Below are 15,011 nucleotides of genomic sequence, written 5' to 3'. Positions count from 1 at the left end.
CAGCCACTCGATTTCTTTTGGTTGGAGCATTTAGTCCATTTACGTTTCAAGTTATTATTGAAAGGTACTTGTTTGTAGCCATTTCTTTTTGTGTGTGGCTGTTTTCTTTCTGAGCTTTTTAATTCTTCTTTTTACACCAGTCACTTTAGCATTTCTTGCATTGCTGGCTTGGTGGTGATAAACTCCCTTAGCCGTTTTTTGTCTGTGAAGCTTGTTATTTCCCCTTCAATTTTGAATGATAGCCTTGCTGGATAGAGTATTCTTGGATTCAGTCCTTTGCTTTGCATCACTTTGTAAATTTCCGTCCATTCTTTTCTGGCCTGATGTGTTCCTGTTGAGAAATCATTTGATAATCTTATGAGAGATCCCTTGTATGTAACTTTCCGTCTCTCTCTTGCAGCCTGTAAGATTCTCTGTTTGTCCTGAATATTTGCATGGTAATTATGTTGTGTCTTGGTGTGGGTCTTTTTGGGTTCACCTTGTTTGGGACTCTCTGTGCTTGTGTGACTTTTCTTCTCCACCTCAGGGAAGTTTCCTGATATCATTTCTTCGAATAGGTTTTCTAATCCTTGTTCCTCTTTCTGTTGTTCTGGCACCCCTATTATTTGTATGTTGTTTCGTTTCATGTTGTCCCAAAGCTCCCTTAAGCTCTCCTCCTGTCTTTTAATATTTTTCTCCAATTGCAGTTCAGTTTTGGTGTGTTTTGCTTTCTTGTCTTCTAATTCGCTAATTCAGTCCTCTGCTTCTCCTAGTCTGCTGTTGAAACTTTCATTGGTGTTTTTTATTGCAGTTATATCGCTCTTCATTTTTTCTTGCTTCTTGCATTAGTTGTTAATTTTTTCCTTCATCTGGTTTATGCACTCTAGGACCCTTATTCTGAATTCTTTTTCTGTCATGTGCATGCCTCTGTAACACTTAGCTGCTTTTCTGGCTAGTCCTCCTTTTCTTTCCTTTGGGGGTTTCTTTGTCTACCCATGTTTGATCGTACAGCCATATCTAGATGTTGAGTCATTCAGTGGCTGATCCCTGGGTGGCTGTGGCTCCTCTGGCTGTGGTTGCTCCTTGGAGGGTTGTGGTAGCAGCTGCTCCTCAGTTGGCAGCAGCTCCTCTAGTGGGTGCTGTTCACAGCTGTGGTGGTTCTTCTGGCTGGTGAGGGGAGGCTTCATGTACAGCTGCTGTTCCTCAGTCAGAGGGTGTGGTGATCAGGAGGCTGCTGTTGCTTGGACCTTCTGCGTTGATTTAAAGGCACAAAATACAACACAACAAGGCACCATGCACCAGGCACTGAACACAAATGTATTCACGATATTAGTAACCCTAAATAATTGTTACGACCCGAGTTAAGAGAATTAGGGGATAAGGAAGAAAGAAGAGAAAAAAAAAAGAGAGCACAAAAAAGGATTGCAAAAATGAAATTGGGAAATAGGAGGGGAAAAAAAAGAGTGAAAAGAGAGAATGAAGTAGAAGAGCGGAAGAAACTATTTATATGAGGAGAAAACTTTGATAGAACCGCCACTAATCCCAACAAATTCCTGCAACAGATCCCTGGAGATGAATGCAAACTACAAACAACCAATAATATCAAGTGAGGTAAGGGAAAACATAAGCACAAGAATAACCGGGGGGGGGGGGGAGGGGGGAGGAGGAAAAAAACCCCAGCAGTAAAAGAAAAAGCAAAAGCAAAACAACCTCACAACCAATCCTAAAAAAAACCCCCCAAAAAACCCAACAACCAATATACTCAATCAAGCAAACAGCAACAAAACAACAGAAAGACAAAAGAAAAAAAAATTTGGATAGTGAAGAAAGATAAGGGAGAGGTGTATAAGGATTTAGAGCAGTTGATTGGAAGTAGGATGTGTAAGTGGGGTGAAATTTTGATAGGGGGTATAAAGAAGGAATAGGGAAAATCTAAAGCAGGAATAGAGTAAGAGAAACAGGACAACAAAAGGGGAAAAGTGAGGAATAGGGTTTTAGCATAGAGGTAAAATTGAGGTAGATAAAAAGTGATGCTAAAGGAATGATGAAAATAGAATGTAGAACACTAATCCCAAAATAAAATAAAGAGAAAATAAAATGACACTTTAAAAAATGGTAAAGTGTTAGCAGTAATAATACTGGTTAAAAATAAAAATGTAGTAATTAGAAGGATAAAATCAGGTGATGGAAAAAGAAAAAAAAATTGGTTTCTTAGTTAAAAGGTGAAAAAAGAAAAAAAAAATAAATAAAAATTTGCAGTAGTGAAGGTCCTTCGGTTCTTCTCTTCAGTCTGGCTTGCCTTAGTCCTGCCAGGTATTCAGGAAAGTGTTGAATTTCCCTGCGATACACTGTTCCTCCGTGTTGTAAACCACAGTCCTGATTCTAAAGCAGGCCGTATTTGTGTCCCAGACTGTCTCAATTTGTATTTACCTAAGAGTCAGTCTGTGGCTCAGCCTCTGGGTGGCAGTGTTTCTGGATTGGCCTCCAAGGCTATACAGCCTCTCTATCTAGTAGCTTGGGTTTATTTTCTCTATTGCACTTAAAACTGGTTTGTGGAAGTCCACTGCCCAGAGCTGGTTCTTTAATTGTTACCCTGCTCTGTGTTGTTGCTGGGACTGAAAGTCCCTCTACAGGCCAGACCCTGTTAACACTCAGGGACTAATCAGATTATTTTAATCCTTTATCTCATTTAGGGAGGAATCTAGGTGTGGCTGTGCTCCTTGCCTGGGGGCTGGGTGGAGGGGTCCCACCCTCTGGAGAGAATGGCTGCCCTAGTCCTGGGCTCAGGGGTGACTCAGCACTCAATTTGCTGCCACCTCCCCTGGCCCCCCTTCTCTCCTCAGCCTCTCCCCAGATTCCACTTGTCCTCACCTTCTCCCTCTCTTCAGCACAGGTGAGTGTCTGTATCCGAAATGTCCTATGAACAGGGTTCAGTGAAAACAAACAAACAAATGCCGGGCTGTGGAAACGGGGAAGGCTGAGTCTCTGTAAGCTCCTCTCTTACCGGCACTGCATGGTCTGGTCAGCTCTTCAGGCTGCCCCTTTTAGGCTCAGTCCTCCGTAATTACAGAACCCAGATCTCAAATCCCCCGGCGCCAGCAATCCCTCGGATTTCCTTACACCAGTCAGGGGCTGTGCCTGTCCCAAGAGATGCGGCTGTCTACCATGCGGTCTCCCTCTGCCCCTCTGGGCTCAGAGGTCTGGCAAACTTTCCTGCCAAGATCCCTGGTTTTTTACCTTTCCAGGGGAGCTCTGCCCTTCCCAGCTTTAAACTGTCTCACCAGCTGTGTAATTTCGCCAATTCAGTGTGGGTGTTATTAGTTTCAGCTGCTTACTCCATTTGCTCTGGGACAAGACCTGGGACGCATCTGCCTATACCGCCGGCATCCTGAATCTCTTCCACTGTTACTTTTAAAAATTAATTAATTTATTGTCTAAAGTTTTTCATATGACTCCTTTTCCCCCAACTGACCGCCCTCCCTGACCCCCAAGCCATTCCAACCCCGGGCAAGCTCCCACCACCCCAGTGTCTGTGTCCATTGGTTATGCTAATATGCATGCACACAAGACCTTTGGGTGCTCTCTAACTCCTCCCCCCCCCCGCCATTTGTCTCTGGATCTATTCTTGTTCATTAAATTATGTTGATCATTATATCCCACATATGAGTGAGATCATATGATATTTATCTTTCTCCGACTAGCTTATTTCACTTAGTATAATGCTCTCCAGTTCCATCCATGCTGTTGCAAATAGTAAAAATTCCTTCTTTTTTTTATAGTGGCATAGTATTCCATTGTGCAGATGTGCTACAGTTTTTAAAAAAAATATGGAACGCTTCACGAATTTGCATGTCATCATTGTGCAGGGGCCATGCTAATCTTCTCTATATCGTTCCAATTTTAGTATATGTGCTGCTGAAGCGAGCACCTACTGCTACTTATTGAGTGTCTGCCATTTTGAAAATTTTGGGGAGATAATGGTAAGCAAAATTGCCTGACCCTGGCCTCATGACCTTTATGATCTAGCATTTGTCACACTCTGTTGTAATTTTCTGTTTAGATCTATTGCTCCTACTGGTCAATTACCATTTTGGGAGCAAGAGTCACCGTTTATTTATCTCTGTATCCCAATTTATTTAGCACAGATCTTAACACTTGCTAAGTGCTCCAGTTTGGGAAGTTGAATGAGTCAATTTGCCTGTTCAAAGCTGGCCCCTGGGAGCTTTGTTTACCCTCAGTGGGGAGGGAGGCATGAGATGGGTACTGGAATTTCAACACTGAGCAAAACAGACCTGGTGCCTGCTCTTCCAGGCAGGGTTGTCAGATAAAGTCTCCCAGTTAAATGTGAATTTCTGAGAAGCAGCAAATAATTATTTTTTGTTGTTTAAGTATGTCTCAAACAGGGGACATACTTGAAGCATCCATCTTATATAAAAACTGCTGTTTGAAATTTTAACCCTGCTATTTCTGGCTTCTGTAAATGCTTGCTGGCTTAAATAATAAGGAAAATAAGAGTACTCCCATTTCAGAGAAGCCATTAAACCTTCTCCAGAGGAAGTTATCAGTGATGGCGTCAGGCCAAGCACATAGGGGCTCTTTAAGAACTTGCAAAGGGGACCAGAACAGAGCCTCATATTTGGGAGACAAAGAAGATAAAATGGTATAAATACAGGAAAATTCCTGTGTGATTTCGCCCAGAATTTGAGAGACATTTTCCTCTGGGCCTGTGGGTAATAATAAATGTAACTCCATCTCTATAAACGTTGCTTGGTTTTTCTCCGGTTTTTCTGTAACATATTTATATTAAGAGGTTGTTTATTGTTTATCTGAATTTCACATTTAACGGGGTGTTCTGTGTTTTGTTTGCTAAATAAGGTTATCCTACCCCCAGCTCCAGATCAGCCTCCACCTTCTGCCATCTGTTCCTCCAAGAGCTTAGCCTCCACCTGTGTGCTCACTCCCCACCTGTGTAGAAGAAAGACGTACCAAAGAGGTGTCCAAGGGCCACACCTGTATTTCTCTTCTGAGAAGAGAGATCACAGTGGTTTTTGCACACAAATTTCAGACTTTGGATCAGATGACCTTGTTACTCTGGCCACTCCCATTTGGGGAGGAAGTCTTGGTCTTATCCAGAGGCCTCCATCAACAGGCTAAGCATCAGAGGAACAGTGGCTTCTGAGGAAGTCTGGGTGAGAGATCTGTCCATTATTGGTGCTGCATACTGAATGGTTCCTTGCCAATCAACAAGAGCCCTCTCAGTGAATTTTGAATGTGAGACAGAAGGAAAACTCAGTGAGTTGTAAAAACAGTAGATGTAACTTGTGGACCTATTCTAAGAGAGGAAAGTCCCTACCAGGTAGTGGTTGGGACACATGGTCGCATCTGTGTTAGGGGCACTTCTGTTCTCCTTAATTCCCTCCCAGGGGTGGGTGGAGGGTTTGACACTGAGGCCCTTGATTAGGGATGTACTGGCTTTGAATGCAACCCAGAGCACTCTGTTTTCCTCATCTCAGGTAGGAGGCTTTCCCTTCCGAATACTGGACAGTCCAATTCAGCTGTCAAAGACAAAGAGAAAGCAGTTATCTCTTGTCACAGGACACTGGAGCTAGTCTTCGTTAATTCGCAGTTCAAATAAGTCATCAAGGATTTAGATTCTTTCCATTTCTCCGCACTGCTATTCTCTGCCCAAGAGCCCTGGCTTCTGACTACTTCTCTTCAGGCAAGCAGGATGGCTGCCGCTGCTCCAGCTAGCACACCCTTGCAGTATCCAGAGGCAGAAAGAGACCTCTATCTTCGTGCATTAATTTTTTTAAGAGCAAGAAAAACCTTTCTCGGAAGTCTCCATGGCAAAATTTTCCTTATGTTTCATTACCCAAAATTGCAACACATGCCGGTGCTCGAATCAGTCTTTGGCAAGGAGAATGGGACCACTTTGATTGGCTTTGCAAACTACCATTCATCCCTGGATGGAGCCTCCCTCCTGAAACACATGGCTACAAGGAACAGACCTGGGAGTAAATCAATCTGTTGGCAAAGAGAAAGGGGCCTATAGCTTTTGCATAGGAAACCAACAACAGGTAATGAACAGTCTGAAGCAGATAGGGTTCATATGTAATGGTTTTAATTTTTAAACTCACTGGGCTAATTTTCTTATCACCTTTTATCCCCTCTTAAAAATGCTCTGTGAAGCAACCATTTTGGGTCCCTTAATAATATCTCGGGAATAGCACATATATAGTCAAGTCCAGTCATAATTTTTAAATTTAATTTATTTAAAAAACTTTTTATTGTTGAAAGAATTACATATGTCTCCCTTTCCTCCCACTGACCTCGTTTAGCCCACCCCCATAAAAATTTTAATATTTCAGCACTCACTTGCTCCATCTCCTCTCTCTGCCTAATGTGATGTATCTCCAACTCCGACCTCTCCCTTCAACTCCAGTAGAGAAAGAGAGTAGGAAAAATTGCTGAAAAGTTGGTGAGAAGAAATGAGATTATTTCTAAGAAAATAAGTACTTTATGCTGATGTGTCCCTTTGGTCTTCCTCTCCACATCCCACCATGCTGATATTGGCTAGAATTTTAGTTCTATGGTATTACAGGTTCAGTTCTATGATATATTTTTATTTTTATTTTCCTTAGTCCTTCAGACAGTTGTTTAATGGTTGTTATTTTCCATATCTCCCTAGATAGAACTATTTGAATACTTCTTCCATAATTGTTTTCTACGTGGAAGCTTTTGTGGCACAACTTCTGGGTGTGCTTTTATTACCAGTATCATTTAAATGATAAAGTCATCTTTAAGAAAATATGAATGTTGAATTCTTGCCAAATTCTTTTGCAGAATCTCGGGGATAGAACCATATGCTTTTCCGTCATTGATCACTGGTGTATATGATTATATTCATACCCTTCTTAGTATGGAACCATTCTTTTGCTCCTGCACTTACTGCTAGATTCTATTGCTAATAGCTCACTTAGGTTTTTGCCTCGATGTTTGCAAGTAAAAGAGATTGGTCTGTTAAAAACATGTTTTCCCCCCATAGACACTCTTTTGGGTTTTTAAATCAGTGTTCTGCTGGCTTCTTTTGTCTGTGTGAGGTGTTCTCTCTCTGTGCTCTGGGACAGCGTAATGAATAGTGAGCCCACTTGTGAAGCGCTATGGGCGTGGTGCATTCTTGTGTGCCCGCTCTCCATGTTTTCTGTTTCTTTGTTAGTAATTCTTTTTGCAGTTTATCTCTTCTGGGGTCAGTTTCCTTGGATATTTTTCTAGAAAATAATCCATTTTACTCAGGTTTAATAAGTTCATTTGCAAATTGAAGCAAAAACAATCTTTTAATTATTTGAGTTTCCTTTTTATCTTTGTTATGTCCCCATTTTCATTTTTTAATCTAGTTTCTCTCATCCCCAATCCCCAACCCCCTCTTCTTTTTTTGCTGTTGTTGCTGGTAAGAGTTAGATAATGGTTTATCTAGTTTTTTTCCCCTAAATAATCAGCTTTCGGATTTTTTTAAAGTTTAGGTTCTATAATTTTCTCTTTTCCATTTAATTAAGTTCTGATTTTACTAATTTTTTCTTTCTGTTTTCATTCTATTTAGTTTGTTCTTTAATTTTTTGAGTTGTTTGTTTAAGATTAATTTTTTTCATTTTATCTTGCATAGGTTTACTCTTTTTAAAAATTTATTTTTATTTTTTATCACCTTTTATCCCCTCTTAATTTTTTTCTTTGTGTGTGTAGACTTATTTTTTTTTTATTGCTTAAAGTATTACAAAGGGGCCAAAACCGGTTTGGCTCAGTGGATAGAGCGTCGGCCTGCGGACTGAGGGGGTCCCGGGTTCGATTCTGGTCAGGGGCATGTACCTGGGTTGCGGGCATATCCCCAGTGGGAGATGTGCAGGAAGCAGCTGATCGATGTTTCTCTTTCATCGATGTTTCTAACTCTCTGTCTCTCTCCCTTCCTCTCTGTAGAAAAATCAATAAAATATATTAAAAAAAAAAGTATTACAAAGGGTATTACATATATGTCCTTCCCCCCACCCCCTACCCCCCACCCTTGACAATCCCCTGGACTCCCCTACCGCCCAGTGTCTTATGTCCATTGGTTATGCTTATATGAATGCATACAAGTCCTTTGGTTGATCTCTTGCCCCCCTCCCTCCTGCCCCCCAACCCTCTCCGACCTTCCCGCTACAGTTTGACAATCTGTTTGAGGCAGCTCTGCCTCTGTATCTATTATTGTTCAAAAGTTTATAATGGTCTCTATTATCCATGAATGAGTGAGATTATGTGGTATTTTTACTTCATTGACTGGCTGATTTCACTTAGCATAATGCTCTCCAGTTCGATCCATGCCGTTGCAAATGGTAAGAGTTCCTTCTTTTTTACAGCAGCATAGTATTCCATCGTGTAGATGTACCACCCCTCTTAAATTTTTACTTCATATTTTGACTAATGTTAATATTTAAGACTTTGAAGTTTCCCATGTACACCATTTTAGCTGTATCTCAAATTTTGATATGTAGTATTTTCATTATTGTTGCATTCCAGATATTCAGTATTTTTGGTTTTATTTTCTTCTTTAAATCAAGAGTTATTTAAAAGGGTTACAAATTTCCATATAGATGTGATTTTTTTTTTTGGGGGGGGTGTTATTTAGTTCCGTTCTTAATTTCTAATTTTATTGTTTTATGATCAGGAAATGTCTATTTGCATTATTTCTACATTTTAGGGTTTATTGAAACATTGGTTTAGACGCAGTCGTGGGCAAACTACGGCCCGTGGGCCGGATCCGGCCCGTTTGAAATGAATAAAACTAAAAAAAAAAAAAAAAGACCGTGCCCTTTTATGTAATCATGTTTACTTTGAATTTATATTAGTTCACACAAACACTCCATCCATGCTTTTGTTCCGGCCCTCCGGTCCAGTTTAAGAACCCATTGTGGCCCTCGAGTCAAAAAGTTTGCCCACCCCTGGTTAGAGTATAGACTCAGGAGCCAGACTGCCTCAGTTCAAATCATTAGCTACATGATTTTATTTAACTTCTTTGTGTCTCAATTTTCATGATAGGGTTGTTATAAGCACTACAAAAAATTAAAATCTATAGAGTGTTTAGAATAGAGTGTCTGGCACATTTTTAAGTTTTATAGAAGAGTTAGCTATTATTATTGCTGTAGTTGTTTGTCATTATATAATTTTTGATGCATTTTTTAGGATCAATTTCTGAAGTGCAGGAATATTTTCTCTTTCCAAGAGCATTAAATTAGCTCCATCTTACTGTTTAAGTTACTTAGATAAGGACTCCATAACCAGAGTTTCCTGGTCTACTTGACCTTTAGGGCCTGAGCTGAATCAGATACTCTCCAACTACTGATCTTGCGTTTCTTCTTCTTCTTCTTTTTTAATCTTTACTGTTCAGACTATTACAGTTGTTCCTCATTTTTCCCCCCATAGCTCCCCTCCACCCGGTTCCCACTCCACCCTCTGCCCTTACCGCCCCCTCCCCACCCCCACTGTCCTCATCCATAGGTGTACGATTTTTGTCCAATCTCTTCCCACACCCCTACACCCCTTTCCCACCGAGAATTGTCAGTCCACTCCTTTTCTATGCCCCTGATTCTATTATATTCACCAGTTTATTCTGTTCATCAGATTTTTTATTCACTTGATTTTTAGATTCACTTGTTGATAGATATGTATTTGTTGTTCATAATTTTTATCTTTACCTTTTTCTTCTTCTTCCTCTTCTTAAAGAATACCTTTCAGCATTTCATATAATACTGGTTTGGTGGTGATGAACTCCTTTAGCTTTTCCTTATCTGTGAAGCTCTTTATCTGACCTTCAATTCTGAATGATAGCTTTGCTGGGTAAAGTAATCTCTTGGTTGTAAGTTCTTGCTATTCATCACTTTGAATATTTCTTGCCACTCCCTTCTGGCCTGCATAGTTTCTGTTGAGAAATCAGCTGACAATCATATGGGTACTCCCTTGTAGGTAACTAACTGTTTTTCTCTTGCTGCTTTTAAGATTCTCTCTTTGTCTTTTGCTCTTGGCATTTTAATTATGATGTGTCTTGGTGTGGTCCTCTTTGGATTCCTTTTGTTTGGGGTTCTCTGCATTTCCAGGACTTGTAAGTCTATTTCTTTCACCAGGTAGGAGAAGTTTTCTGTCATTACTTCTCCAAATAGGTTTTCAATATCTTGCCCTCTCTCTTCTTCTGGCACCCCCATAATTCTGATGTTGGTATGCTTGAAGTTGTCCCAGAGGCTCCTTACACTATCTTCATATTTTTGGATTCTTTTTTCTTTTTGCTTTTCTGGTTGGGTGTTTTTTACTTCTTCGTACTTCAAATCTTTGACTTGATTCTCGTGATCCTCTAGTCTGCTGTTGGATCTCTGTATAATATTCTTTATTTCAGTCAGTGTATGCTTAATTTCTAGTTGGTCTTTTTTCATATCGTTGAGGGTCTCACTAGACTTATTGAGGGTCTTAGTAAATTTATCGGCGGTTTCTAGAAAATTCTTGAAAAACCTTATAACCATGGTTTTGAACTCTATATCCAGTAATTTGCTTTTCTCCATTTCTGTCATTTGTGACCTGTTTCTTTGTCCCCGCATTTTGGCTGCTTTCCTTTGTTGATAGAGTGGCTTTCTGTGCTAGGTGTCCTATAGGGCCCAGTGGCTCAGCCTCCCCAGTTACCTGAGGTGGACACTCTTGGTGCACCCCTTTGTGGGCTGTGTATACAGTCTTGTTGTCGTTAAGCCTTGATTGTTTTTGGTATCAGTGGGAGGAATTGACTTCCAGGCCAATTGGCTGTGAGAATCAGCTGTGTCTGCTGTGGGAGAACTTCTGTGCTGGAGACACCCTTCTGGGGCAAGACTTTCTTCAGTGGGGCCTTGGTGCTCACTGAGTCTGCCCCCTGAGCGTGTCCCTTATGGATCTGAGGAGTTGTAATCTGGATGGTCCCAATCTGACCACTGGGTACACTGGCTCTTGGGTCTCTAAGGAGGTGCTAATTTAGCCTCTGCCTAAGGCTACCCAGCAGGAGCTATGGAGAGATCTGCAGATTCCTCTTCTTTGTTTGGGATTTGGAGGTGCCCAGATGAGGCCCAGCTGTGAAGCAATGCAAGCTGCTGTGCGGCCTTGAGCCTTCTTTTGAATGTTCTGGGTGTCTCTGACCCAGCTGCAGTTTGTTAGGTAATTTTAGATTGCGAAGGGCCAGGTCATTCATATGCAAAAGCCTCTGCACACAGCTTGGGTTGGGGGAGGTCTCAGGGAATCACCAGGGTGGAGCAAACAGCTATGGCTGATCCTCAATCCTGCTCTAAGAGGTCCCGGGTCTCAGTGCTCCGCGGTAATCGCTGCAAGCAACTCTGAGGGAAAGCCGCCCTGGAGTTCTGCCCATTGCCAGACAGTCTAGTTTCTTCCCATATGAGTCTGGGTCCCCAGAGACTATCCCAGAACAGGAGTCAGGGCCTTTGGGAGCTTGTGTCTCCCTCCCAATTGAAAAAGACAACCATGTCCTCAGTTGCCAGCCCTTTCTGCGTGCACCTCCGTACCTCTGCACTTTACCTCCACACCTCCTCTGAGTCTCAGTGTGCTTTTCTCTTTCCTTCTAGTTGTAGAATTTCCACTCAGCCAGCTTCCTGTGGTTCTGGATGATGTCTGTTTTGTCTTTTAGTTATATTTTTGAAGTAGTTGTGCAAGGCAGCAATTTCAGGTGTTTACCTATGCCACCATCTTGGTTTCTCTCCTGATCTTGCATTTCTTAAAGTTTTGGTGCTCTTTTATAATGAGCAGAACTATTTGTGTCTGTTAAAATGTTTCTTGTGAATTGCAAACTTTGTTAATATACTCTTCCTTGTCTCACTTAATGTGTTTGTATTAAAAATAAATGTTATCTGATAGTAAGATCAATATTCTGTTTTCTAAAATTTGCATAAGTGCTTTTGCCATCCTTTGACTTTCAATATTTCTGAGTTACTTTTCTTTTCTTTTCTTTTTTTAATCTTCACCTGAGGATAGTTTTTCCATTGATTTTCAGAGAGAGTGGAAGGGAGTGGGAGATACAGAGAGAGAAACATCGATGTGAAAGAGACACATCAATTGGTTGCTTTCCATTTGTGCCCCCACTGGAGTCAAGGATTGAGCCTGCCTCTGACTGGACTCAAACCTGTGACCCTCAGTCCACCAGCTGATGCTCTTACCACTGAGTCAAGCGAATTAGGGCCCAAATTACTTTTCTATTGAATTTTGTGTAATTCCTATGAACAAGACTATTTTCATCATAACCACAATACCACCATTAAATCAGAAAATTAACATTTGATATACTAGTGATACCTTATTACCATTTAAACCACAGGCCCCATGTGAATGTTGCCAGTTGTCCCAATAATGTCCCATATGACAAAAGGATCCAATCGAAGACTAGCATTTAGTTCTCACAGTTCCTCAGTCTTTCCTTGATTTTCATGAATTCCAGTTTTGAAGACTACAGGCCAATTGTGTAGAATGTCTCTTGATTTCGATTTGCCTAATGTCTTCTTATGATTAGAATTAGGTTCTGCATTTTTGGCAGGAATAGCAAGAAGTGACACTATATTCTTCATATTACATTTTATTAGGTGTTGCATAAGTTCCATTTGTCCCATTTTTGTGATGTTAACTTTGATCACTGTGATGTCTGGCAGATTTCTCCACTGTTGAGTTACTTTTTTTCTCTTTGTAATTAATAAATATATTGTGGGAAGGTACTTTGCGACTATGTAAATGTCCTGTTCCTCATCAAACTTTATCAATTAGTTTTAGCACTCATTGATGTTTTTTGGCTGAATTATTTATTCCTGAAATTGTTGTCAAATAGTGATTTTCTAGTTCATTCATCCCTTCTACATTCATACCTTAAGGAAAACCTTTCTCACTTCCCCATTTATGAATGTATGTACACTAATACAAATAAATAATATATGCACATTTATATGGACTCATGACTTTTAATTGGTCAGTAAGTTATATCCTGTTACCATCATCATTATTTATTATTATTATTATTATTATTACTATAACTAGAGACCCGGTGCACAAAAATTTGTGCACTTGGGGGGGGGGGGGTCCCTCAGCCCGGCTTGTGCCCTCTCTCAGTCTGGGACCCCACGGGGGATGACCACCTGCTGTCTTAGGCCCGCTTCCCGGAGGAATGGGCCTAAGCTGGCAATCAGACATCCCTCTGGCAGCCCGGAAGCCCTCAGGGGATGTCCACTTGCCAGAGAGGAGCAGGCCTAAACTGCAGTCTGACATCCTTAGTGCTGCTGAGGAGGTGGGAGAGGCTCCCACCACCACCGTTGTACTGGCAGCCGTCAGCCTGGCTTGTGGCTGAGCACAGTTCCCCCTGTGGGAGTGCACTAATCACCAGGGGGCAGCCCCTGCATTGAGCATCTGTCCCCTGGTGGCCAGTGTGTGTCATAGTGACCAGTCATTCCCAGTCATTCCCAGTAGTTCTGCTTTTAAGGTCAGTATGCATATTACCCTTTTATTATATAGGATAGAGGCCTGGTGCATGGGTGGGGGCCAGCTGATTTGCCCTGAAGGGTGTCCCGGATCAGGGTGGAGGTCCCGCTGGGGTGCCTGGGCAGCCTGGGCGAGGGGCTGATGGGTGTTTGAAGGCTGGTCACACCCCCTTCAGGGTGGGGGTTCCCACTGGGGTGCCTGGCCAGCCTGGGTGAGGGGTTCATGGCTGTTTGCAGGCTGGCCACACCCCCTTTAGGTGGAGGGTCCCCACTGGATTGCCTGGCCAGTCTGGGTGAGGGGCTGAGGGCTGATGTCAGGCTGGCCAAGCCCCCCAGCGACGGAAGCTCCCAGCCTCTCCTTTTTTTCTTTTTCATTTTTTATTCTGGGATTTATTTACCTTCTATAATTGAGACTTTGTTGCCTTCAGTGGAGCTCAGAGCTGGCTGTGGCAGGTGGGAAGCTTGACTTCCTCCATAACTGGAGCAACCACGCCTCCTGCTTGCTCCAGCTCCGTGGCTGCTGGCCGCCATCTTGGTTGGGTTAATTTGCATATAGTCGCTCTGATTGGCTGGTGGGCATGGCTTCAGGTGTAGCAAAGGTATGGTCAATTTGCATGTTTGTCTTTTATTAGATTAGATATTTTTCTTTCCCATTGACCTTGGCTAGTTTGATACAATTTGACAGTGATGGAATTAAGCTAGCTTTCTGGTTAGCTTATGTATTCTTTTGACATGTCTTCATTATTCTTTGAGCACTTTTTAACTTTATAGTACAACCAGGCATTCCAGGCTCATCATGTACTTTCTCTGTGCCACTCCTGGTATCAGATATTTCTCCAAGGTTCTCTGTTCTTTTAATGGTATTTAGAAATGAAGATATAGCAGCTTCTCAGAATGTCAGTGCTTCCAGGCCCTTCCATTGGTCAAAGATAGGGAATATATATTTGCATGAATGTATGTACATTCATACAAATAAATCATATATATATCTCACAATAAGTTCTCACTGTTGCCTCTAATTCCAGTCTGGCACCACAGAATTCCAGCTCAGTCATCCTACACCATATAGATCCCCTTCTCATCCTGCATGTACTCTGATACCCCACACAAAGTCAGTACTTGCACCCTCCCCCTCCTCTCACTCCCAGCACCCTTGGGCAGACACCCTCCTCATCTCTCTCCAATTCCAACACCCTGCTCCAGCTTTTCAGCATGCCCCACCCCCTGCCCATGCAGAGACCAACTTGCTGGCTCTCTCTATTGGCTTTTGCACTGAATCATTAAGGGAAGAAGGGAGGAATCTATTATTTATAGTTTAGCTTTACTTTGTGACCCAATCTGGGAATCTTTTGCTTTTAATATGTGAATTTGTGCTATTTTTATTTATTCATATGAAATGTGCTAGTTTTATCTTCTTAATGCTATTCTCCCATCTTAACAATTTATTATTATTATTATTTATTTTTTGATATATGAACTGTATTTCATTTTTATCTGTGTAGTTTTTCTGATAATTTAAAGATGTAT

The 15,011-nt window shown here is 41.6% G+C and overlaps 1 non-coding gene across 1 annotated transcript; it reads right to left on the bottom strand.

Annotated features, from left to right (window-relative positions):
• Nucleotides 1-3,800: 3,800 nt before the first annotated feature.
• Nucleotides 3,801-3,907, bottom strand: LOC118652199. Its single transcript, XR_004966468.1, has one exon. It is a non-coding gene; the product is annotated as a U6 spliceosomal RNA (small nuclear RNA).
• Between the last annotated feature and the right edge of the window lie 11,104 nt (nucleotides 3,908-15,011).

Source organism: Myotis myotis, unplaced genomic scaffold (genome assembly GCF_014108235.1).
Source record: "Myotis myotis isolate mMyoMyo1 unplaced genomic scaffold, mMyoMyo1.p scaffold_m19_p_3, whole genome shotgun sequence".
In the NCBI taxonomy this organism is placed as follows: Eukaryota; Metazoa; Chordata; class Mammalia; order Chiroptera; family Vespertilionidae; genus Myotis; species Myotis myotis.
The sequence above is the reverse complement of the archived record's forward strand: the minus strand, read 5'-3'. Positions and strand labels throughout refer to the sequence as shown.